The following is a 27,979-nucleotide window of genomic DNA, read 5'->3' as shown; positions in this document are numbered from 1 at the left end:
GGCAACGCTTTATAAAATAGCAGTTAAAGTAGCGTACTGTTATGGTTTTACCCAGCAGGCAGCTAAGCAACACGTGGCTGTTCACTCATACGAAATACTATGAAGAAAACCAACTGTCCAGCTGAAACCAGGACACTTACAATCTAATGAAAAATTATCTCATGGAGAACCATCCTGGGCCTCTTGTAACATGACTAACACTTTAATTTCCTCCATTTTGGGTACTCTTGTTCTGAACAGTTGTTTTCATAAACCTCATTTTCTTTACCCAAGACTCAACTAAACCTGTTATGTTAGAAACTTTGCTTTGATGATTCTACTCTTAATATTTTCCTGCATGAAGTAGATTAAATATATTCCATTCAGAGTAATTGAATTTATGCGCTTCTGGGGAAGTTCAAGTCTAGTATCCATGCATACTTCTGAGAATTAGGAAACATTAGAAGGCTAGAGCCTTTTATCTGGAAGGTTCATTGATACCTTCTATAAGCAGGGAGACAGGGAATTTCATAGGTGGTACAGGTATTGTAGAATGAAGGTCTTGCAGAAAATTGACTCCTAAGCCTCTGCTTCTTTCCATCTCAGCAACCTGGCAGATGTAAGAGCAGGGTTGCTACTGGCTAGTCATCCTATACCTATGTAAATCTCTCAAGAAAAAAATGTGAGTGCGGAGCCCAAATTAGTACATCTTTGTGCAGAATTAAGTTAACTCTGTAGGTCACTTGCAACAGGAATGGAACATAAAGCGGAAGATAAGCTGTGTCTCTCACCTCATATAAAACTCTGTGTGGATTATCTATGGAAATTGATTATAAAGGGCTAGAGGAAGAAGAATATTTTTTGAAGTACCTTCTCCTTTAATGTCTCTTCTCCATTTTTGCTAGCAAAAGCGTACTTCATTTATGGAAAATTTTCTAGGAACTGAATCAAACATGGGTATCAAGATTATCAGACAATTTGATTTTTTTTTTTTTTTTTTTTTAAAGAGAGATGCCATCTTATAACATAAATACCTCATGGCTTTGGCACACAGAGCCTGGTTTGCTTAATTGAGCATTGAGTCAATGAGAGCTATGCTTAGAAGACAGATGGTACCATTAAAAGGGTTACTTTTTTTTTTTCATTTTTTAACTGAAACTTCTCAACTTCACTCTCAAAGCTTTACAGAACATACTATGTAAAAAGTCCAGTTATGGACTAGCAAGTTTGCCTGTGTACGTAGCAAAGAAGAGTGATGAATGAAACAGCCTGGGACCATGAACCCTGCTTATTTAAGCCAATCGTGTTGTCACCATTTTTAACTGTTGCAGACAATAAGATTCAAGCCAAGATGTGTTTAGTATTAATTCTGAAAAATACAATAATGGATTTTTTTTAAAAGCAAACTAAAAGTAGTTCATATTTTAATGACTCTCAATCTTCCACAGTATCCTGTAAAAGCAGTTTTTAATAGAGCAGCATAATTTCATTCTGCAATGAACATATTACATAACAGAATGATGTTCTCATTCATTGTACTCTAGCAGTGAAGCTGGTGCTTCTAACCAGTATTGTGGATGGTGCAAAAGGATGTTTGGCTACCTGCTACAAGAATGCAACCATTTATTTGTTGGTGTGTTAGTACCAAAAGTGCCCAGTTTGGATCAAATCCTTTCGTGCTAAGCAGCACAAAGGTATAGCAAGACAAAATTCATGTTTCGTATTCATGTAATTATGTAGAACAAGTTTTCCTGTAACTGGTGCAAGTGACATAACGGTACACTTGCTTCCCTGTCTTTCCATTAGGTTCACAAAGTGATGGTATATCTAGTGATCGTAAGCTTACAAGTTGAAAAAGCAAAGCAGTTTCCAAAGAAAAATGAAGTACATATAACAGCATTGAAAATAAAGGCTTAACACCTCAAACAATTGAGCAGCATGACTGAAATAGTCCGTTCTAATTGGCCCGAAATAGACTATTATTCATAAATTTCCATTACAATACAGAGATAAATGAAAGCTCACTTTGGAATGAGTGTCAATTTGCCTTCTAGATTTCTTTTCAAGCTGCTCTAGCAGCTGTAGCTTCTGTAGCAATGGGAATTGCCGTTGCTATGCTCTAGTGATGCTAGTGGTTCCTGTGGGATTCTCAAGAAACTTCAGACAACTGTAGCTTTTAGCTACATCAGTGTCTGATGGGTGCTGATCCTCACAAAACAGCTGTGCTTCATCCTCAGAATGAGTACACATTAAATCACTGATGAATGAGTGTCTTGCTGTTACTGACAATGAATTACAAAGCCTGCAGATAAATGCAAAATATTCACTCTAGAAACAATTGCTTTGTCATATGGTCATCTTAATCCTTCATCCCTGTTCTCAGCACCCATACTTAGATCATGTTTTGTTACTTCTCTACCTGTACTATCCTTGCTTGGGGCAAACATGTTCAGATGAAAAAGGGTTATGAAATTGAATTCCTTTTCTTGTTATCTCCATATGGTTTTTCTTTAGTCCTGGTCTGGAAAACCTTCTGACATTACACACAATAAAACAAAGTGTACTGTCTCTAATCTATCAGAGAAGGCATATCACTATACAGGTAGTGAGACAAATTAGGAAAATTGATCAGATTGAAGTCTCTTCCTCATTTCAGGGGAAAAGAAGGCTAAGGTTTTGTCACATCATGTCTCTGAATGAATAGATCAAAATCAGCGATAGAAATGATTATTCCAATATCATATCTGAAGTAGCATGTTGCTTTCCTGTTTCATTATGTGTATTCCTACATTGCTATTTAATCAACTCACAAATGCTTGCTAAAATTCATTATGGGTACTTCATTTTATGGGTTCACTGTGTCTTTTCATGTTGACTTCTTCCATCAACTCAATGATATGCCAGTATAGCCATCTACTGCAGGCATATAATTATCTACACATTATTTTATTGAGTCACTGATTATTTTGTGGCCAGCTGCAGTAACAAAACTCTACATTTAGACCATTCCACAGTTATTATTATCTTTGCTTATAAAGAAATGAAGGAAAATTTAAAATCCAGTGCAAGGATATCTACTGTGTCCAGAGTGGCCTCCAGACCATGAAAAGCTTATCTATCATCACACTGACTTACACTGATAATACATCTTTGGACATATTTCTACTGTTTTCTATTGTTATGGATAATAGTTATTTTTAAGACTGACAGGCTTCATGTTGTTGCAGGTGGTGGTCATGGGGCATGCTAATCTTCCTTTTAACTATTCGTTACTTGAGAAACAAAAGCAAGTAATCCACAACACTTGCGAGGCCTTTCTAGTTATGGCAATATTGCAGTGTCATCTGGTAGTATGGTAGTCATTTTATACCTAAGCAAACAAAATCATTCCCACTCACTAACACATAGTTGTGGAGCTGTTGCTCTGCCCCAACCTTTTGCATATCTGCACGGTTCTGACACTTTCCTTGATCTGACTCTGGTGTCCAGCAGATCTTTCCAAAAGCACTCAATTAGCATGGTGAAATACTGTTTCTGTTGCTGTGCTATTTTCCTGACAGGTTAAATTATGATATGTATTAGTGGTGCTTAACTCTGACTTATCAGAGTGAAACTGTAAAGAAGCTGCAAGGAGTGTATGAGTGAATTTTTGGGTGTGAGAGGGGGAAATAGAGGATAATCTTTTTTCTTTTTTTCCTCTTGTATTTAAAAAATCTGTGTGTGAAACCATTTGCAAATCAAACAAAATATCTACAGGTTCTGAGCAAGAGTGATTCTGCTTTTGGATAGTATTGGAAATAATTTTTTGAGCCTATTTTGTGTGCTTTTTCACATGCTTTGAAAGCAAGAGTTATTTTGGAATGTCAAATATGATACAGCAATACTTATTTTAATAGGCATATCTTGTGGAAAATACAGCACAACTTCAACGCTATCTCATTTGTCTCCATTAAACAGCCAAAAGTCATATATCTGATGCCAGAGTTTCCATCCCAAGTGAAGAGGAAGGTGAAATCTAAACTTAAGATAGCTCTTCTGAACACTGTGCATCTTCAGCAGCTTTTGTACGCAGACATCGTTACACGGAAGTACAACTGGGGCTGTTTGTGTGCTCTAGAGAAAAGGAAAGAGAACAAATGGCACTAATTAAATCATCACCCATAGAATTCTGTGCAGGCATGGAATTTTACAGTTAAAGTATGGCAAAGAATGTTTGATGTCAAGTTGATCAAGATGGATACATTTAAAAGAAAATACAAGAATATAATGTAAAGTTTTGGTCTGCTGGAACAGTAGCATAACATCTAAATATAAAATGTGGCAGATTTACTCACACTACAATTGTTGTCTCTAAACAAGGTTTCAGTAGATCTTTATCCTTAAAATAAGCTGGCTGCGTGCTTTGTTGTTTATGTGATTTATTGGGCAGATGGAATGGGGGAAGCACAGACAAAATCATAAGGCTAAAGTTCTGGTGTTTGATTTGGAAGAGTCATTGATGCGTTTTATCTTTATCTCACTGTGGAATATATTTGGAATTTTTCCAGAATGCTTAAGTAGAGCAGGAGCACAAACTTCACAGCCAATATTCCGAACGTACGTTTTTCTGAAAATCTCACTGATAATCAAGAAATACATGTGTCTGTTTTTATATGCACGGATACCTAAATGGGTTATTGCAGAAATGAACTTATTGTTGAACTGTACAGATCCGCACTTTAGGGAATTTAAAATCTGCATGAAGATTATTACACATCTGGTTATGTGTGTGCTGGTATCTGTATACATACTAAGTCTCTGCATAGATGTATATATTTGGGTCCGCTGGTCTCCCTGGTCTCATGTGTTTTAAGTATGTAAAATATGTTGCAGTTAAAGGTGTTGAGCTTATTGCACTTTCAGTTGATGTTTATTCAAGAGGAAAAAATAATCTGATATATGAAAAAAAATCTAGTAAGAAAAATAGATTTTCATATGTTTGGAAATCCATATAGAAATGGGAGGAAGGTGGATGGATCTGGCAGCATTTTAGTCAGAGCTGATGAGCATCATCATCCCTTATGAAGAAAGACTAAGGCTAAGAGACTTGGGACTGTTCAGCGTGGAGATGACCAAGAGGGGATCTAATCAGTGCTTATACGATCCAAAGGGCAGGGGGCCAGGCTGTTTTCGGTGGTGCATCATCACAGAACAAGAGGCAATGGGCACAAGTTCTAACATAGGAAATCCATCTGAATGTGTGAATAATTTTCTTTACTTTGAGGGTGACAGAGCACTAGAACAGACCACCTAGAGAGGTTGTGGAGTCTCCTGCTCTGGAGATATTCAAAATCTGCCTGGATACTTTTCTCTGTAACCTACTTAAGGCAACCTGCCTTAGCAAGGGAATTGGACTAGATGATCTTCAGAGGTCCTTTCCAACCTCTAGAGTTTTGTCATTTTGTGACTGCGTTTACGAACGCTGCCTGAAAAGCAACACTTTCTGGATGTTTGTTTCAGGAATTTAGTAAGAAAAATACATACCACGATATTGAAATTTTGCCTAGTGGTGATAGGCAGCTATCTTTGAGAAGTGCTATATCTTAATTAGATCTTGTGCTATATGGCTTTGTACGTTTTCCTACCTGTTCTGTTCAAATGTTTCTGTCATTAGCAGAACTATTGTCTTGCAGAGGACGTAAGGCACATCAATCTAATCTCCCTTCCCATCTGCTAATTATCTTCTTAGACAGATACACATGACCTAAATTTAGCAAACATCCTTTAAACACAGAATGGTTGAATGCTCCTGTGATCAGTTTGGATCAGCTCTCCCAGCTTTGACCTCTCCCAACCTCTTGTGTACTCGTCATGAATCAATGAGATGTGTGGTAGAAGTATACTTAGATTTGACTAAATTCCTGTAGTAGGCATGCACCTTAGTTGAGACTAAGTAGTTCTCAACTACTTAATGTCTTGGAAGTCAAGGATTGGAATTTACATCCTAGTGTTTTAAAAAATTATTTTCTTCTGTTGTTTTTCTCATTATTTACTCCATTTAAGGTCTTGGCTTCAGACAGTTTATTGTCTCAGATGTGAGTAGATGTTTGCTCTACTTCCAGTTAGATTATAACAGTAGTGCTTTCTTGTTCATGCCAGTTTCATTAATCTTAGTTTGTAGAGTTTGAGAGATACCTTAAGTTAAATACTTAGAGTGTAGTGAGTGACTAATACAATACATCAATAGTTTGTTTGTTGAGGGACTTAATTTAAATATATGATTAGGATAAGGAGGTCTCCTATATTCCTTATGCAGACCTCATATATTCCCTGGTCAGTAGATTATTTGCATAGCTTAAATACCAATTCATTTTATCTCACTAGGCACATTTGTGAGAGGAGCATCATTTTGAATTGCAATTATATAGTCTCTTAGGTAAAAACTAAAAGAAAACTAAACTTAGATTTTGGTCATTTTTAAACAGAAGAGGAAGTACTGCAGTGGAAAGAGTTCAGGTGCCAGTCATGAAGGAAAGTAGTGCTTACTTCCCTATAACATATTTATAAGAGGGTCCTGGAAGATAAAGAATGACTGCAAGGTGATGCAGAGAAGAGATTCTTTGCCTATGTTTTACTCACCTCTTTAGAGTTTACTGGAGGAGCTAATACAAAAATAGGACATAAATAGCACTATTGGGGTTTTTTTTTGTATGTTTTAGTATTTTGAGTGGTACCTAAAGGGTACTAATTGAGCTACTAATCTTAGAATAAGTTAAGAGTTGCACGTGTCAACATTTTCCCACAGTACTGTAAAGCCCAAATGATTTGACAAATTCAAATGATTCTTTCAAATTTTCATTGTGTACTTCTCTTCCCTGTCCTTTCTGCAAAGTTTGAGGAATCTCACTTCCTACTTATTCATTAAGAATGCAGAATATTTTCTTTGCATCATGTTTAAAGTTACAGATTACTGGTCCTCTGATTTCAACTTACTGAGAGTTGTTTGACTTCTTCCCATTCAAGGCATGAGAGATTTTGTTTACTCCCTGAAGGAACTGAGTCATCCAATTTGAGTACGAGATAATCCTGTTAGGAAATTGTGTGTGCAGTTGAGAGATGCTAGTATATATTCCCAGTGATAAGATCTAGTTACAGGGAGAAATTTTACTTTCCTGATGTATGCTGGGAATATAATACAGTGCAGAGGAAGCAGTCTAGGAGGTTTCTAGAGTGTGTGGAAGATAACTTCCTTACACAGTTGGTACAAGAGCCTACCAGGGGTGGTGCCCTGCTAGACCTATTTTTCTGCTCTAGTAGAGAAGGACTAGTGGGAGATGTGAAGGTTGGGGACTGTCTTGGACAGAGCCACCGTGAAATTATTCTTGGTGATGTCAGAAAGGTGACTAGCAAAATTGTTATCTTGAACTTTCACAGACTTTGACCTTTTCAGGACACCTGTTGCAGGGGTCCCTTGGGAGTTGCTTTTGAAGGGTAAAGGGGTCCAGGAAGCCTGGATGCTCCTCAAGATGGAAATCTTAAAGGCACCAGACCAGGCTGTCCCTGAGTGCTGTAAGGCGAGCCAGAGGGAAAGAAAACTGGTGTGGATGAACTGGGAACTTTTGTTGAGACTCCAGGAGAGAATGTGTGTCCTCTGGAAGATGGGACGGGCTACTTGTGGAGATTACAAGGAAGTTGCTAAGGTATGTAGGGAGGAAGTTAGACAAAAGCCCAACTTGAACTCACATTGGCCACTGCAGTAAAAGAGAACAAGAAATCCTTAACAAATATATTAATGGCAAGAGAAGAACCAAGAAGAATTTCCATCTTTTATTTGATGCAGCAGGGGATGTGACCAGTGAGGATAAGGAAAAGGCCTAGGTTCTCGATGCCTACTTAACATCTGCCTTTAGCAGTCAGATCAGTTATTCTTAGGGCACTTTATGCCCCGACCTAGTAGTCTGGGATGGAACGTAGAATACGCTCCTAATGATTCAGGTGGAGACAGTTAGAGAGCTCCTCTTCCATCTGGACAGTCACAAGTGCATGGGACCAGAGAGGCTCCATCCTCAGATGCTGAGGGAGCTGGCGGGGGTGATTGCCGAGCTGCTTTCTGCCATCTCTCAGTGCTCCTGGTTATCTGGAGAGGTTCCAGAGGATTGGAGGCTTGCCAATGTGACTCCCATCCACAAGAAGAGCCATAAGAAGGATCTGGGGAGCTACAGGCCTGTCAGCCTGACCTCGGTACCAGGGAAAGTTATGGAGCAAATCATCTTGGGTGAGATCACATGGCACATGCATGGAATCCAGGAGATCAGGCCCAGCCAGCAGGGGTTCATGAAAGGCAGGTTGTGCTTGACCAACCTCATCTCCTTCTGTGACTGGGTGTTCAGACTGGCAGATAAGGGAAAGGCTGTTGATGTAGTCTTCCTAGACTTCAGCAAAGCCTTTGACACGGTCTCCTACAGTTTTCTCCTGGGGAAACTGGCTTCCCATGGCCTGGACAGTTATACTCTTCTCTGGGTAAAGAACTGGCTAGAGGGCCGTGCCCAGTGAGTAGTAGTTAATGGAGTTAAGTCCAGCTGGTGACCCATTTCAAGTGGTGTCCCTCAGGGGTCGGTACTGGGACCCATCCTGTTCAATATCTTTATTGATGACCTAGATGAGGGGATTGAGTGCACCCTCAGTAATTTGCAGATGACACCAAGCTGGGAGGTGGTGTCGATCTGCCTGAGGGTAGGGAGGCCCTGCAGAGGGATCTGGATAAGCTGGATTGCTGGGCTGAGGTGAATGGGATGAGGTTCAACAAGGACAAGTGCCAGGTCCTGCATTTTGGCCACAACAGCCCCATGCAGTGCTATAGGCTTGGGGCTGAGTGGCTGGATGAGTGTGAAGAGGAAAGGGACCTGGGGGTGTTGGTTGATGCTCGGCTGAACACGAGCTGACAGTGTGCCCAGGTGGCCAAGAGGGCCAATGGCATCCTGGCCTGCATTAGAAATAGTGTGGCCAGCAGGAGCAGGGAGGTGATCAGCCCCCTGTACTCAGCACTGGTGAGGCTGCACCTCAAGTATTGTGTTCGGGTTTTGGCCCCTCACTACATTGTGAAAAGAAAGACACTGAGGCCCTGGAACGTGTCCAGAGAAGGGCAGTGAAACTGGTGAGGGGTCTGGAGCAACAAGTCTTATGAGGAGCGGCTGAGGGAGCTGGGATTGTTCAGTCTGGAGAAGAGGAGGCTCAGGGGAGATCTCATTGCACACTACAACTTGCAGGGAGGTTGTGATGAGGAGGGGTTTGGCCTCTTCTCCCAGGCAACAAACAGGACCTGAGGAAATGGCCACAAGTTGTGCCAGAGGAGGTTTAGGTTAGACATAAGGAAAAACTATTTCTCTCAGAGAGTGGTCAGGCACTGGAATGGCTGCCCAGGGAGGTGGTGGAGTTGGCGTCCCTGGTGGTGTCCCTGGTCCCTGACGCCCAGAGGCTTCTGAATGAGGTGCTGCGAGGTATAGTTTAGTAGCTTAGTGGTAGTACTGGTGATAAGAGAATGGCTGGGCTAGATGATCTTGGATGTCCTTTCTGACCATGTGATTCTGTGATTCATAGATTAAGAGTGGAAGATAAATAAAACTACTGTGTAGACATGGCATGTGAAGTCTTAAGACCTGACCTAGTACATTGCTTTACTCACAAGAACAGCGCCCTGGTATTCTGTAGGAACAAAAATTTGAGTGCCTAAGCAAGATTTAAATAGAATTCAAGCATCTGTAAGTGAAACTGAACTTCTGAACATCTCTGCTCAGTTTTCTATCCTGAGATTTGCCCTTTTCTTCAGATGCTCGAAGTGTTTTTATAGACACTCACAAGTTTCTTACTTTTAAAAGAGTCAATATCTCAGCATTTGAGATACTGAGAGCACTAATCAAATTAATCAACTTGACAATTCTCCAGCAATCTTTGCTGAAAGATAAGATGTGGCAGACCTTCTCGGAGAAAGGGTAGGTTAGACTGAAAATCAAACGCGGTGGTAGATGCTTCTTCTGAGAGTTTGTGCTCGTTATTTATCCACTAGCTTAGAAATTTAAATAGTGACTTGAGATATGAGACTCTCAAATCATTTTTTTCACCCAGAATTTTAAACCTACACATGCCATTGTACACAGGAACATTTTTCCTACCAGACCATTTAGACCTGTGAAGTATTTTTCACAAAGTGAAAAGGAAGTGCAACCATGTCTTTATATGCTAACAATTTAATCAGGCAATTCAAAGGAGGAATCTTGTACTCCAGTCTGTGTTTAAGGATATAAGTTTTATTTTAAACAGTTTTGGCAGTCTTACATTCCTAACTAAAACCATAGGTGATTATCTTCCTGCTTGCCAGAAATACCTTTGCAGTCCAAGTTTTAATTAAATATTTCTTATTTTTGCATTCTCTTCTTCCTTAATAGGAGAAACTAATACCGTATACAGGTCTAGCAGTGATCTGGACAGAGAAATCTGACTTTCTGGGCAATCAAAGACTTGGGCAATCAAAGACTTAGGAAATCAAGTTTTTATCTGACCTTTTTGCTGATTTTGAAATGAGTTAAGCTTGCACGATATTACAGAAAGCTAGGTAGTTTGAAAATTTGTTACTAAGGATTTTCAAGCTGCTTGAAGAATCATCAGAACCTTTTGACAGGAATAAACTTGCAAAAACTTCTGTTAAAAAATGTGGGAAGCCTTTTGATTCTCACATATGAATTTTCTTAAATGTATAGTTAGAAAATTTCTTATTCCTTGACCAACTTCAACACCAAGTGTGTGTTTTTATATTGTACATGGAAATGCTTTTTTTTTTTTTTTTTCCTTTTCCATTCTAGCCAGTCTGAGGTTATTTCTAGTCAGTCTATGGTTATGTAATCATTGTCTATATGCCCTGGAGTCTTGTTGTCACTACTTATTGTAATTACTATTCAGACATGATTGTGGAAGTTTAGACAGGATATTCTTAACTACAAAATCTTGTAGTTATCTTTTAAGGTGAAACTGAGCTGTGCATCTTCATGTCAGATTCAATTCAATGGCACATAGGGCCTCTCATGGGGCTTTTTATTTCAGCAGCAGTGTTAATCAGCAATTTGTAAAGCATTAGAAATAGGTATTCACATATCTTTTTCTGTTGTTTCAGATTCTTCTAATGTGCATAAGCAATTGTGTATTTTTTTATTCTAGTGACAAATTACTTTGCATCCGTCAACACTGCACATAGCGTTCGTCGTGGTCTTTCATCAAGTTTGTGTTGGTATGATTATAGTTCCCGAATAAACTTATTAAACAAAATAGCCTTTTCACATGCTTAATTCTCCAGGAATTTTTACAGATTTACAAATGCCTCAAACGTTACCAGGTTTATTTATTACCGTGGAATATTGTGACTTCAGCCTAAGTGCCCTTGCTTTTAGTGATGGACACTTCAGGATCTCAAAATCATTATTTAAATGCTATCATGCTACCCTAGCTCTACACATTTTTGAAATGATTTTTCAATTTCTTGAAGATCCTAAGAGGGATATTTCAAACCTATTAAAATTCAAGCTTTTCAGTTTGTTGGCATACACTTTTTTATCTACCATAACATTTTTCTCACCTTAGGTATATTCTCTTGTTCTGTATCTCTTTATTTTCAACATTAATTTTGGAGAAAAACCTCAAATTTGTCTCAGATTTTTGGGAGGGCTCCTCTAAGAAAACAGTGCAGCTGAAAGCGCAGCTGAAGTGCCTGTATACCAATCCACACAAGCATGCGAAATAAGCAGGAAGAGTTGGAAACCATGATGCAGCTGGGACACTACAGCCTTCATGCTGTCATGGAAACATGGTGGGATGACTCACATAGCTGGAATATCATGATTGAGGGCTGTAAGCTTTTTAGAAGGGATAGGCAAGGTAGAAGGGGTCGGGAAATTGCCTTCTATGTTAAGAAGTGGATAGACTGTGAAGAGATGCCCCTGAGAAACTGTCACGAACAGGTTGAGAGTTTGTGGATTGAAATTAGGAACGAGACCAATAAAGGGCATCTTGAAGTTGGAGTCTACTATGAGCCAGCTGATCAAGAGGAGCCTGTTGACAAGGCTGCTTTTTTTCAGCTGCGAAGAGGTTTTGTGCTTACAAACTCTCATCCTGGTGGGGGATTTCAGGCTACTCAATATCTGCTGGGATAGTCTTCAGATTGGTGCTCTTCAAGACCTTTATCAGTAATTTAGATAGTGGGATTGAGTGCATCCTCAGCAAGTTTGCTGATGACATCCATCTGATTGATGCAGCTGACACAATAGAAAGGAGAAATGCCATCCAGAGGGACCTGGACATGCTCAAAAACTGGATACTCAAGAACCTAATGAGTTTTAACAAGGCCAAGTGCAAGGTGTTGCACTTGGGTTGAGACAGTCACAGATATGAGTACAGACTGGGAGAAGAACTCATTGAGGGCAATGCTGCAGCGAAGGCCTTGGAGGTCCTGATGGCCAAAAAGCTGGACATGAGCCACCAGTGTGTGCTTGCAGCCCCCAAGGCCAACAGTATCCTGGGCTGCATCAATAGAGAGGTGGCCAGCAGGGAGAGGGAGGTGATTGTCCCCCTCCACTTTGCCCTTGTGAGGCTCCGTCTGCAGTGCTGCATCCAGGCCTGGGGTCCCCAGTACAGGAAGGATGCAGAGCTGTTGGAGCAGATCCAGAGGAGGGCCACTAAGATGATCAGAGGGCAGCAGCAGGCCTCCTATGAAGAAGGGTTGAGGGATTTGGGCTTGGAGAAGAGAAGGCTCCAGTGAGACCTCGCTATGACCTTACAGTACTTGAAGAAAGCTTATGAGCAGAAGGGGGGACTGACTTTTTACATGGTCTGGTAGTGATAGGGCAAGGGAAACCCTCCAACCTAATCTATTCTATGATTCTCTGTTTCTCTCTACCTCCAATGTCTTGAAAACTGTAGAGGTGATTGTCCAGTTTTGTGACTTTATATGAGGCCAAGCAGAACAAGGAGATCAATATTCCATGACCTTTTTGGAGACTTACTGTTATTTTTATTGGAAAAGGTGAAATAAATTCTTTATCACTTTTTTTTGTTTGTTTGGTTGGTTGGTTTTCTGGATTTTTTGTTTTTTTGTTCAAAAATGTATTCAAGTGGCACTGTAAGATTTGCTGGTTTGTAATTTCCCAGATCATCCAAATATTGCTTATGTGTCTTATAAACTTAATAGTAATTTCCTTGGATACTGTCTGTTGGTTTCTGAACGTATGTTTCCGATATCCTGATCTCTGAGAACACACGAAAACAAGGTGTGCATAAAGGATGAACTCTCTTAAAAGCTGAATCAAAAATATTATATATATTTTTAATATTCTTAATTGATTTTTTTCCCATTGCCCTGGATAACCCAGGATGTTCATGAAGTTTTGTCCTTGTTATTGTTTTGCAAGCTGCTCATTTCCAATGTGATTAAAATACTTCACTTTCTTCTTTTAGCTCTTTTAATACTCTGGAACTCAGTGTAAATCTCTAATGTGAACTCTAATGAGTTGAATGTGATTATCCCAGACGGATGTTGTACTTTCCACCTCCACATAGCTTGACTGCATTTTTTTCCAAGTTTTGTTCTCATTAAAATAAAATATTTGGAGAAGAAGAAATGTTGGCTTTCTATTATAATGGGCAGAAGTTATGTTAAAAATTGGTTTTGCATAAAGGAGTTTTGGCTATTAGCTTGGCTGCTGTTCTTATAAAATCTCCATTGTAAACATTTTCTCCTGCTTTGTGCAGGGGCTTGAAAAACTAAGAGATACGTTTTATTAACCTATGCCAATAGGTGTAACACCAAGCAAAGTGTAAGGAGTTGTGTAGTCTTTCTGGTTCTCAGTCATGTTTGTGTTTAAGTAAAATATTCTTGAGAAGCATCACATATATAAAAGATGACAGAATTCATTAATTTTTAATGCTTTAATTTTGCATTTGCAGCTTTGCTCTAACTTGCAAACAGAATGGTTCTAAAACAGTATTTTGTAATCTGGGCAGATATTAATTAAAACTGAAAAAAGCAATACTATATAATGGTAACAAAGCAGTACCTCTTAGCAAGGCCTTTAATCATTAAATGTCAAAGTAATTAAGATGACTTAGTAGAACTATGCCTGTTTTTACTGGTGAGGAAATGGAGGCACTGAGTAGTAAAGTTATTTGATCCAGTCTTTAATGAGAGATGGGTAAAGAACACAGGCTGTTTGATTTCTAGTTTGGATCTTTAGCCACAACTGTTTTGATGACATTTATCCTGAAAGTTTATGTATAGATGTTTCTGTTGCTGCCTTCCAGATCAGAAGGAATTCAGGACTGATTCCCTTAGTCTTTTTACCTTGTGCTGCCATAAGTGCAGCTAGACAGAGTGATGTGTTAAGGATAAGTAAAGTACATCCTATATCTTCTTTTCCCTGTATACTTACTATTGTTGAGGCTTAATCCATAGTTTTTGGTTACATATTAGAATTATTGGACAGAATCTGTAGGTTAAATGGAAATTGTTCTCAGAGTTAGATTTTGAGTACTCTGATCACAGGCACAGGCGTTTGTTCTGCTGCATACAGAAATACTGTATAAAATCCCAGGATGCATAGACTCGGTGTGCACATTACTCAAATGTCAGAGGAGGCTACAAAAATTTCATTGCCCAGTATGTCACTATGCATTATTTTAGTTCCTATCTGAAACAAAGAAGAAGGAGGAAACAGTATTCACACAAAAGGAAGAGACAATAAGATATTTTTGGGCAGCTGTAAACTTCCAGATCGTCTTTGCTTTTTGAGGGAGGGCCTGGGAAATTGCTGTGTAATGTGGTCACCTGTCAGGAAAATTAGCTCTTGTCTCCAGTGTTGAGCTTAGTTTTTTGGAATGTTAAAAGAGCAGAAAAATAGTGGTATCAGTGTAAGTGAGAAATTGATGACGTGATCATTTTAATAATTGCAAACTATTTATTACTTGGTCAATAAAAGATGCAATATATTGTTTATCCTATGTATCAGAATAACAAAGTCTCAGGTAGACAGAAGTGGCTCTTGATATCTGTCTGTATGTTAGTTTTTAAGTTCTATAAGCCCACATTTTAAAAACCTCTTAAAATTTCTCTCTTTGTAACACTCATTTCACTCATAGTGGCAGGTTTTAATCGATGTTGCTTAAGGGTTCAGACAACTACCAACCTTATCTTATCCATATTGTAGAATCCCATTATTTGTTTCTTAACACCTTTCTCCCTTGCCACTTCTCCTCTGTCACTGCCCTCCAGTAGCACAGGGCCATTACCACCACTGCCAGTAGAGAATCCTCAAACTGTTCAGTGTGGATAGCAACTTAAATGACTACTCTCATGGACAGGTCCTCCTCTTGCTTGTCTCCCGCTGTGTTTTGTCCCTATTTTCAGTCTCTTGGGCAATCTCCCCTGCCAGTAAATGACAAAAAGTATCAGGTGCTCCACATCACAGAACCCAGGGATACTTCTTCAGTTCTTATGTACTTCGTGTTCTGCAAAATTTCAGAAAATCAGTGGTCAGCAAAAAACGCATAGCTGTGCACAGATGTTTCTTATATCTTCTGGACTGGAAGCCATCATACTGTCTGGCTATTATAACTAGGGAAGATACTAGGAGAGAGAGAAGCTAACACATCATCATTTCAGAATGAGGATACAGTATTCCTAAAGACTGCTGCTGTTGAATATTGTCCTGCTATTACAGGAAATCTAATATTCATTTCTAGGATCTTCACACTGTCTAGTTTCCATATAATGCAGTATTTCTGCTGTTGAACAAATCTATAGCTGCATCACTGCTTCCTCTCAGTTTCAGCTGATACTCACATTATAAGCTAGCTTAGCAAACCCAAGAGTCCTTTACTCCAGCCTGCCTAGCACTCTTCTGCATGTTGCCCTGCCTCTGCACATGTTGTGGCTCTGACAATTGCCTGCTATTCTGATGTATCTCAGAAGTTCTCAATAAACCCAGTGAGACTTTTCACTTGCAAGATTTGCAGGATTTTGGACAGAGCCCTGGTTTTCCTTTGTTGCTGTTCAGGATATATACGTTTATATACATTGATGTATATAGCTGTACACAAAGTATTTGTGATCATACAAAGTAACTCAGTGACTTGTTTATGTTAAATGCACAACTTGAAGACTTGGGTCTTATAGCTGTGTCTTTTATTTGCAAATGAAGAATAGCCCTGAAGTGGTCAGATGGTTGGACTTGATGGTCTTTGCAGATTATTCTTCCTGCTGGATTATTCTATTCAGTTCTGTTCTATTTGATTCTGTTCTGTTCTTCCACTGACAGCTATAACTATTGCTAATAACAGAACATTGTTAAAAAAAGTAGTTTTAAAATTTTCCTTTAATGAAATTAAATCGGGAGATGGAGGATCAATACTGACTGACTTGGACGGTTTCCTGAATTCACTGGCAGGTCTCCAGTGATGCTAGAATACTCCTGCACTTCCAAGTATATTAATCTAGCTTTTATAAAAAGTTTAAAAGCTCATGGGGTGTAGCTCCAGTGCAGACCCCACCAGCTTTGGCCATACCTGAGCTTGGTGCACAGTATGCAGTTGTGATAGAAAAGACCACAGTGAATGAACTCACATTCTACCTGGAAATGTGTTGTGTGTTGGGAAGTCAGCCCATAGAGATCGTCAACGCTGCTGCAGGTAGCACTATGATAACACTAACTCGTGGCTATGATAACACACTCATGGTGCGCCTCGTGGGCTCACTGTGAATTACCTGCCTGAGCTGTAGTCACATCCTTGCCAGCTGCATGATTGTCTTTTTGTAACTAGAGACTGTGCTCTTTTCACTTTACAGTAACTTATAAATATTTAAGACAATTTCTGAGCAATTAGTGCTGCTTCTGCTCTAGAAGTTTTGAATTTGTTATGCGCCGTGGCTTTCATAATGTGTCATCTTAATTGACTTCAGTCAGCTTGGCAGAGAAAAAGCAGTAAAACTGAAAACATGTAAGACTGCAGTTTTCTAGTTGCATGGATAATGTGTGATGTGAATTCTAATGTATTTTAATGAAAAAAGGCTTACTCCACTCAATTCTTAACCTGAAAATATGCTAACACATCCATTGCATCAGAAGAAGCGCTTTACACGTGAGTTACCTTGGGTAGCAGCTGACTGGGTACCATACTACTGCTTCCTATTTATGGAGTGACTTTACACTTGAATGCAGTCTGTTTCGTAATGCTTAAAGACAAACAACCCTTTACAACTATTAAAATGTGAAAAAAAAAAATGTTGGGCTATAAATTTCTATTTTCACATACTTTTTTTCCTTCATAGATGTAGTCATTGTGTATTTCATATTCATTCATTGTGCATGACTTATCATGTTGAAGTGGCTTGTGGAGAGGAAAAGCAGTCCCAAGATAAAATACTGGGAGCAGTATTGCAAGAACTCTGATGCTAGTTTATTTTAAAAAATTCACATCAAAGAACCATTTAAGAGAATGAATTTTTCTGACTTTTTTTTTAACAAGTTGGGAAAGACATTTGTTTTGTTTATCTGTAATAGTTCTTTTAAAATGTGGTCATATATACTTGACTTAGTTCCTGGAAATCTTGAGGATTCAGGCCTTGCTGCATTCTTGCCCTGCGTCTGAGGTTGGCTGTTATGTCTCTCTATAGAGGATTACCTGCCAAGGCTGGGAGCCACCCGGGTAACTGGAGATGATGAGGTGTGCTGTACTCACGGATTGGGTCAGGAATGGTGGAGGATTGGTGCTACAATTGCAGAGAATGCTCTTTCCACCTCTACTTTTTCTTATTAGATCCTCCATTTGCCTCTTATTTTTTTTTTTTTTTTTTTCTATTCATATGTGTTGAGAGGAGCTTAGGAGTGGGTTCCTTTCTAGTGCCTTCACAGTGTAGTTTAGAAAAAAAAAACAACACTGAAACTGTGGAATTATTTCACTTCTATAATCAGAATCAGTTAGCTGATGTCCAGTGTCCAGAGTTCCTGAGAATATGCAGATCTAGTTATTTTGTTCTGGAACTGGATTTCCCTTGCAGTGCCTATTGCAGAATTCAGTGTCACAGTAATTCAAGATAAGCAATTTCTTTTAACATAAACCAGAATATACTATGCCACAGTGAATATTTTCTTCTTCTACATATATACTTGATACACCTGACAAAAATTTCCAATTCCCATTGTTTAGATTAATTTAAGTTGAAAGTTGCAGAAGAAGATAAAACCTTGCAGCAAAAAACGTGTTCTGTTGTTTTACTGCTGTAGTGTGTTCAGAGAGCCAACTCAGACATTAAATAAAGTCTCTTTTGATATAATCACTTCAAGATATTTTTTTCTTTTTTAAGATTCTTCAACCATTAAAATTTGTATGACAGGTTATAGATTTGCCTAAAGCTTTGGACCTTGCTCCGTCATCCATGAGCTTGTTTGATGTGCAACACAGTGCAAGCTTTGCTTGAACTTCTAATCTTTCTGTTAGTCTTGTATTGGTAGGATGAATGTCTGGATGTATGTCTTTGTTGAATCTGTTACCAAAATGTTGTGAGTTGTTTTTTCCTTTCGTTTTGTTTTGTTTTTCTGTGCTGATGTAAACAGTGTAGGGGATAAGAAAAAGTACAAGGTTGTTTATCTGCTACTAACTCTCCCTTCAGATGAGATATTAATTTACCGTCTTTTCCTTTGTAAAATGCCATTAGGAATAGGAAATAAGATTAATACAGAATTGATTGCTAGTTGTTTTTATTGCTGACTTTTTGCTTTTTATATACTGTGTTGTTGAGTAGAGCAGTTTCACTTTTGATTCCAAATAGCAGTTTGCCATCATCTTCCAAAGAGTGATGTCAGCAGAAGTTACCTAGTTAATTTTGTTTCAAATGATACATTAGTTGTAAGTTTTAACTGTTACATTCAGTTATTATGGAAGACTGTGACTGTGCCCTTCATAATGCTGACAGTTATTTACATAAATATTTTTAATCACTTTTTTTGCTCTCTATTGTTTGAATACCATCAAATAACACAGATAATCCAGAAAATCAGTGTTTCTAGTATTTGCTTGTGTCTGTATTTTCCATTCTCCTCTCCCTTCGCCCTTTTGTGTCCCAGTACTTTGTGGGACTGTCCAGGACATAGAACCATCAACATTTTGCAGTCTGCAACCAGATAGGAATTACTCTTGACATCACTCCTGAATCAGTTAAAATCAAGAACCCACAGGGCAAATATTGCATGTGTACAAATTGTTTACAGCTTCTGTGTGGCTGGTGATGATAACAAAAGTAGAAAAAAGGTCCTGGGAAGTAAGCCATGCAGAGAATTGCTCTTTAATTTTGACAGTATATTGGCTGCTGCATGATCTTCACAAAGGCTAGAAATACAAAGTACAGTTCTTTCTAAAAAATTACAGTCAGTGGCTGAGACAGATGCTCTTTAAAATGACATTTAATGATATGTGGCATTCAAGTAGTCAGAATGTTTTTTCGTATGTCAACTATTCCTCATTCTATTTAGTTGATTTTGGCAGATCTTACTGTATTTCTGATAACTTGTCACGGAAATGTGAAGAGCATTCTGACTTTTGCCTTTGCTTTGTCTGGTTTTCTTTTCCTCTGCTGCTGCCTTTCTGTAAGTGAACTCTTTTCTCTTATGAGCATGATTTCATGCGTACATATCCACTCTTTGTTGAGTGGTTGTTTTTAAAGCATCTCCACAGAGTGGAAACATCCAGATATCACTCTCTGTGCTTCTGTTTCTATTATTTCCATGTTGTAGTTTTATTATTGCTGATGGAAGCCTTTTATACAGAGGGAGTTCTCAGTCAGTGTTTGAATTGCTAAAAAACAGGTGAGTTTTATCAGTCAGGCATCATTTTAGTTTAACAAAGAGTAGAAATGAGAACACGTAACAGTTTTACAACGTCCACGTACAGTATACAAATCAACTTGAGAAAATATGGATGGAACAGAGCAAGTACTGAGATATCTTTGAAGTAGGTGGCTTAAATTCAAAAATTCTGTATGTTGAAACAACTTTTAAGTCCTTTTTCTTGAATCCTAAAAAGTTATGGACCTTAAATTGTCTAAAGTCATTGAATTACCTATCTTATACTAATGTTGCTTCAGCTCACTGTGTCAGAGAGCTTCCTGAGTACATGTGCTTGCTTTCTCAGAATGTAGGATGTGTGAAGCTAAGACAACAGCTTTGTGTTGCACAAGCAGCAAAGACCCCAAAACCAGCCTGCAAGCTGGAAGTTGCTCTCTAGACTGTAAGGATACGTGAGTGGTAAGAATATGTTCAGGTTCCTAAACAAGTCTTTAAATTTTCTAGAACCAAATCCTTAAGGGCCAATAGTCTTTTTTTTAACCTGTAGAAGCAGAGCATTTTTGCTTGCTGTTTTTTTTTTTTTTTTTAAACCATATTTCATGATAACGCAAGATCTTAGTTAGCTAGGCTTAAGTTTGGAATTATATGAACAAGATTGTGTTGTATGTCTGGTTACTGTCTTTTTTCCAAAACATTAATTACAACAATATCTTTTTGCCAGTTTCAAATTTTCAACTACAGTTTTTTCACTTTTTTATTTTAGTTATGAGAACTAGTGACTCAGAAGATGTATGGGCAATGCAGAAACATCCATCTCAAAGAATGCTTGTTGGACTCCAAGAAATGGAACATCTTTTTTCAAATAGTGTTACTGTGCTCTTTGTATCTGATGTAGTTGCCAATGAAAGAGGCACTACTTTTGGAGCATAAAATGCTCCATACATGAAATGAAACAGAGTTTGTGTTCTACAAGCTCCAGGATTCCCTAGGAATATATGCAGTGGTATTTGAAGATGAACAACCTTTCTGGATAGAGCTGAAAGTTTGTATAGGATAAAAGAGGCCAAGCCAGGCACAACCTTTTCACTCTTTCTGTGGAGGGCATGCCTTGGAATATTCCTTTCTGTGCACTGCTCCCAAGTTATGTCTGAATGAGCTAAATGCATCTCTTCAAAACAAAGCCTGGGAATTTTGTGCCTAAGTTTGCTCCTGGGTATTATTGTACTTGGCAAAGTAGATGCAGTAATCTACTTTGCAAGGGCGCCTTACGTGTTGGACCATTTCCATATTATCTACTTAATTTATATTCTCTTGGATTTAAAAAGGTAAAAATGTATTTGATGACAATTGTTAGAACCATCAGTCTGGTTACCTAAAGGTACCTACCTAATTAACCAAGAGTTATGTCTATTATGGAAATGTCGCTGAGGCTTTTTTCCTGGGTCTAGGCACCTTAATTAGACACTGTGCTTGTCAGCCAGGTGCACTTGTCCAGAATGGATTTTTTTTTTTACCATTACTGAATTACTAAGGCTATTATTCAGTGTAGTAACTCAATGTAAATATTACACAAGATCTCTTATGCAGGCTACCAAAGATTATGAATTTGTGCATATCTTCTCAAATGATTAGTGAAAGATCATATTAATACATGAGCATTTTATATATTGTTATGTATTAATTTTTACGTTATTGGTAAGACATAAGAATTTAAGAATTTATCTTCTGTCACCGTTTCCCAGTATTATTCTCACTGTTTGAAAAATATTAAGTTAGTTCCGTGTTTCAAATTTGCTCTTCTCCAAGTTCAGCTTTCAGCAATTGCTTCTTATTATGGCTTTCTCAGATCAAGGAATTTTTTTAGTACCTGTATTTTTTCTTCCTGAAGTTGTTCCATAGATAGTAGGCAAAACATCTCAGTCTTCTTTTTGATAAATGGTACTGATAGCTTATATAATCTCTTTGTCCTTGATTCTGTTATTCACAAACAAAAAGAGGAAATGTGCGGATTTCAGGCCTGCCCAAAATACCTTTTTAATAGTGTCTCTAATCAAATTATCACGTATCCAAAAATCATAATAGCTTTTTAGAAGTAGTTCGTAGTGAAGAAGTAGTTCATGTGTGTCATGATTCCTGAATCAGTCACTCTTCTTCAGGATTCAGTCCTCAGTTTTGTTTGCGTGGGCCACAGGTTTTGGAATTAAGCAGGACTGACTTTCCTCCTTTTTACATATCCTAAAAAAAATATCAGGTGTTACTTGCACATTTTAGCAGCTGTGGTTTTAATTTCAAGTAACTTAGGAAATTTATGAATAATCTAGGGCTAAGTTACCATGTGAGTTACCCCTCTAGAGGCATAATCTCTGATGACAGAAAGAATCTCATGAAGTAATCTGATACTTTTGTTTTTATCCTAGAAGCCAGCAAGATACACTAATGAATTTTGGGACCACTCAACAATATCAAAAATTGACTTGTGGCACTCGTGTGTTAAATGCAAAGCATAGAGATGATACAAAGTTTATAAAATGACTTCAGACAGCTCTGTATGCCTTCAGTTCTGTTCTTTCCAGGACCCACTGTTTAGGAAGTCATCCTCACTGCTTTGATCATTTGCTATGACAGTCATCTGTATTATGGTTTGGATATATTTTTTTGATACACGGCGGTAATATGCAACACATCAACTGTAAAAGAGTGTGTCGATTCTGTGGTGTGTTCCACCTCTTTGTTTGGAAGATGCATACAGTAGTCACCCCATTCATTTCAAACTATAACGCCCTCCCACACACCAACAAACTGAGATGCTGTTGGCTAGTTTTCTGTAAGCAAAAATGCAGAGAAACCTCCAAAAAAAAAAATTAAAAAAAAAAAACACCAAAAGAAACAACCTTCAGTTGCCTGTGGGTATTATCTATTTGAGGAGATGACTTTATATTGACACAGCTACCCACCTTCCGTATCAAAATGTTGTATGACAACAGGATGTGCGGTGTGGGAAGAGGAGAAAGCCCGTAGAACGGCTGTGTTTCTCAGTGTCAAATAAGGGAATGATACCATTTTCATGTAAGGCTCTGAATATGGCTTTTAAAAACAGTTCTTCAGCTCACTGTAATAAGAGTGTGCAGTCTGCACTTGTTAGTGCTGACATCTTAAAAGCAATCTTCAGTCTCTGATTTACGTGTTACTGTTGAGACAGAACCAGAATAATTCAAGAAGTGCGTAACAAAAACCTGTGACCTGTATCAAGTGAAAGATAAAATTCTCATTGTAATAATTCCCCTTTGCCTTAAAAGCTTGTTATGGATCACTTTCTTTCTAATGTAATCGCTAAGAAACTCATGTTATTAAAGGTATGTCTCTGAAAATCAGGAAGGCTGTTCCATCTTCCAATAATTTGATCATAAACCTTTTGAAGATACTTCAGAGATCCAACTAGCAAATAATTTGATTATGTGAGACTATTTCCTTTGCTGTTTCCAAGCACGATTTTATCCAATTTAATACCACCAAAAATATACTACAGAACTTGATATTCATAAATTGTCACAGTCCAAAATCAATCTTCATTATTTTTACTCCTAGTTTCCACAATGTTTTTTTGAGATTCTGTTTAGACCTTTTCTTTTACTGCAGCCCTCGGAGAGTTTAAAATTAGTATTTCACTGCTTAAAATAAGTATCCTTCCTTGAAGTTCTTAGATTTTAAGAGTGACATCTATCAAACAGCTACCGAATACAGTTTTGTAGGTGAGCTGCAATAAATCAGTGCCTCATTCAGAATTGTATGGTCTCAAGGGAATATTTGGAAGTTCTTTCAGTGAGTTAATGTGCAGTGAATAGACTGTTGTTCATATATATGTTACTTAATGGCAGTACTATATCTTGTGAAGTATTGATATCTATTATATAATTAGAGTAAAAAAAAGTATACGCTAATAAAAACAGAAAATAACTCAGGAAGTCAAGTGTTTTTTTTTTTAGAAAAAGGATTGCCATACTGTCTGCAATTATAATTTTAATTTTGTTGCTTGAAAATATATTAGATGTGATCTTTAGTTATATGAATACACAATATTTTTTCCAAAGTTATTGTTTTTAGCAACTTTAGGGTTAGTTGATGGCTAAAGTTAGGGATAAGCTCTAAGTTCAGTAGCTTTATGAACGTTATTTGGTTACTTGTCTGTCATGCTTAAGTCCTTTTTTCAAATGTTGCAAGGAGTACATTGGTGGGATTTACTGTAACTTTTTGGGGTACTGTTGCTGTTAGTTTCTGCCCTTGTAATGCTGCCACATGATTTGCAAGACATGAATGTGGAATGCCTGTGGTCTGTTTGTAAACTTAGGTGAGCAGAGTCTTCTAACTGTGTAGACTTAATTAGCAGTACCTTCTGGCTGATGTTTGAACACCTTCAGAGAGGAGACAAGGACAGCATTGGTACCGTATTATTTTAGGAGAGTGGCAGTCTTAATGACTCTGGTATACCTGAGCTCATCCTATTCTGTTTCTCTTTTTTAATTTTTAATAGGTGATTACTTGAATCTCTTTGCTTGATTCCCATTCCCCCACTCTCTAAGCCCCAGTGTGTGGAAGGAAATATTGCTGCTTGTGCAGCCTGTGGAGTGCCTGCTTTACAGGAGGTCTAAACTCAAAGATCCCTGGAGGTCCCTTTCAGCCCCTACAGCTCTGTGATTCTGTGATTCATGTAGTTTCTGCAATTTCTAGCCAGGATCTTTGTAATTTCAGTGGTTTAGTAAGAACTATAAGTTCTTTAGACTCCTAATATTTCCAATTAAATAACGAAGTTGTGTATGTTTAATCTAGTTGCTGTATCTCTTTCCTTTTTTAAACAGAAGAGAAAATGACTGATCATTGAGTTTTCTTATGCTTTCCAGGAAACCCCAGCAGCATAGCTCTTGCATGGGCCTCTTGGCCCAGAAGATGAGGAAAAGGCACATCTCAAGCACTATATATGAATGAACATTCTTGATTCAGGCATTCTAGAACATTAATGTTTGTGTGACATCATTTGCCTGTATATCTGCCAATCTATTCTGTGCAAAACCACTTTAAATTCAAACCTCTACATTTTTCATTTCAAAGTGTACAGTTAACTGTACAAAAGACAGCCTGTTGTGATATTCTTTAATTATGACCTTAACATTTAGATGTCAATTTATTGACAGTGGTATCCTAGAAACTAAAAGAAATGGGAGAAAAGCACATTCGACTGGAAACAGTAACAGAACAGAACTAGCAGAAGCACACAGCCTCACTGTTGTGTGATAAGCTATCATTTTGGGAAAGTATGTATATGGATTTTAAAATGAGCTTTCTCATAGTTTTGCGAGATGTAGAGGTAGTACTGCTTGTTTCATATCAAGATGTGTAAGTGGTATCACTGGTCTTTCTCCTCAAAGTAGGAAAATAAGAGAGGGCAATGACAGTTGAAAAGATAGACAACATGATTAAAAAACATTTAGTGATGCTTTATACAAATGCAGAAATGGCAAATGGGCATTTTGACTGCAGTGTACTGCTTGAATTATTAAATAACTGAGGAATGAAAATGAGAAGAATATTGGCAGGCTTCTTACAAAGCTCATGCAGGATTTGCCTTTTCCTTAATTGCTCCTATTTCTGGGGGATTTAGATGTAGATTTTATTAGTTTGTTTCATTTAGTTAGGTTAACTCATTGATATTATTAGAATGTGTTCTCAAAACAACATTGCAGGAATCTCAGAATGTACGGTCTGCCCTCCGCTGCTTTCCTTAATAAAGTAGAAATCAAGAAAGCCCATTTTTTCATCTCTGTTTAGCCTTTCTCCTGATGCAACTTGAGGCTATTTCCCCTCATCCTGTCACCAGTGAGAAGAGACCAACCCTGCTCTCACTGTAAGCACCTTTCAGATACTGGAAGAGAGCAATAATGTCTCTCCTCAGCCTCCTTTTTCCCAGACTAAACAGCCCCAGTTCCTTCAGTCTCTCCTTGTAGAACATGTTCTCCAAGCTCTTCACAAGCCTTGTTGCTGTTCTTTGGACCTGCTCCAGCATCTCCATGTCCTTTCTGTACTGAGGTGCCCCAAACTGAACACAGTACTCATGGTGAGGCCTCACCAGTGCCGAGTACAGGGCAGGATTACTTCCCTAGTCCTGCTCACCACTCCATTCCTGATACAAGCCGGGCTGCCATTGTCCTTGGCCACCTGGTCACACTGCTAGCTCATAATTCAGCTGACTGTCCATCAGTAAGGATGGGATTCGAAAGAGGGGATGCTCTTAGTTCTTTTCCCAGTCTGTACTAATATCTGGGATTGACTCAATCCAAATGCAACGCCTTGCACTTGGCCTTGTTAAACTTCATTAGATTCTCCTGTGCATCCAGATCCCTCTGGCATCCTTCTCCTCTTTTGTATCAACTGCACCACTCAGATTGATGTCATCAGCAATCTTGCTGAGGATGCACTCAATCCCACTCTCTGTGTCATTGATAAAGATGTTGAAAAGCACTAGTACCAAGACAGACCCCTGGGGGACACCACTTATGACAGGCTGCCTGCTGGACATAGGGCCACTGACAAATAAATAAATAGGCATTTCTGTGAAATTCCTTATGTTGTTTGCATAACAGTGAATATGTAAATATGGAGCTTCCTGTAGATAAAGACACAATCCATTAGTTTGTTTCAGAATATTCATTTTTCCTCCATGCCAACACTTTTCAAGAACTATTTGCTGGAAGGTAGTGAGATGTTTAGACACGTTTTGCTTCCTTCCCTGGTCTTTAAATGGAATGACTGTCCTTTTTTTTTTTTTTCTTCCCATTTCAGAGAGTGTTCCACGTGCAGTTACTGCATGTTTATTCTGTGATCACATGAATGGTACATGACATTAACATTAACACTGTTGCATTCCTGGAGGCTGGTAAAGGGATACCACTTGAGCAGAGGTAATAGGCCAGGACAGACACCTTATGGTGGGCATATGCTCCAGGCAAGTTCACGTGCACCAGTGCAAGTCTCCTCAAATGTTTAATGGGGACAGCTGTGTTTAACTAGGCCTCACCTCTGAGTGTTGAAAGAGTTCCTGAAATTAGTATATCCAGTCAACAGGCATAGTAAGGACAGACTGGTCTTCCTTTTCATGGGTGCACATTTGTAACTGACAGATTTGCCAAGAAATGAAACTGTGTTCTATTCTTCATATCACTGCTATCAATGACAGCTTGTATTCAATGTGTAACATATGCTGAAACCAGGTGCAGGTTCATGAGCAATATCTGGGTTATGAAGACTTGTTCTACACCAGCAGGTGAGAATTTGGAGTAGCTTTTTTTTTTTTTTTTTTTGACACAAAAGTGTATTTTGCTTTTGTTTCACAGCCTCATGAAAAAAGTACTGACAGCAACACAGCAGTGTGTTGCAGCAGTGAGAATGTTGTCTAGCTGCACTAGGAGGCAATGTGCATGTGGTCTTGCACTACCTGGAGCTGTGTTGTCCCCAAACTATTGAGCTTCACAAATTTTAGAGCACTGTGGGAGCACAGCTCAGCACAGGCCTCTCACAGTATAGCAATGATGCCACAGACTCTTTGCTGATTGGCTTGTGTTCTGCAGCAGGAATTCTATAGTTAGTTGCTCTTTCAGTCCTATTGCACCAGCAATGTCTCAGAGGCTTTTTGTTATCCCTAGGCTAAGAAATGTAATTACAACAGATGCATCACTTCTTGTTTGGTTGTGTTTTGGTAAAGAGTGGTTTTAGACAGTGGAGTCCTTCCGTTTACTTCGTGGTGGCTCCTTCCACCTTCCTTGCTGGCTGTATCCCTGTGGGGAAGATTTTCTCCTTGGTATTCTGTTCAATGCTCTTAGCCAATGGAAGTTTCCAGCTGTGGGGGGAATAGTAGGGAATGAGATACAGCTCTCCAGGAGCACGAGGCACAGGTGATGATAAAGAAAAGACCTTGTAAATGCTGAAGGTGGACTGCATAATGTTGGAAGCAAGGCTATGTTGTGTTGTGTCCCTCCGCTCTGGGGAAATATCTGAAGCAGTGCTTTCTGCTTCCCACAAGTGTAAGACTTCCTACTCTGCAGCGTTAGGGTAGCACTGCATGATTTAATAGATCTCTTCCTGCATAGCAGCTACCTCCT

At 38.6% G+C, this 27,979-nt stretch overlaps 1 protein-coding gene across 10 annotated transcripts in view; it reads left to right on the top strand.

Moving 5' to 3' along the window:
- Positions 1 to 27,979, top strand: part of STXBP5L (syntaxin binding protein 5L) — a 175,612-nt gene that overhangs the window by 15,258 nt on the left and 132,375 nt on the right. The gene's annotated exons all lie outside the window — the stretch shown is intronic.

The sequence above is a fragment of the Lagopus muta genome, chromosome 1 (assembly GCF_023343835.1).
Source record: "Lagopus muta isolate bLagMut1 chromosome 1, bLagMut1 primary, whole genome shotgun sequence".
NCBI lineage: Eukaryota > Metazoa > Chordata > Aves > Galliformes > Phasianidae > Lagopus > Lagopus muta.
This window is presented reverse-complemented; position numbering and strand designations above follow the sequence as displayed.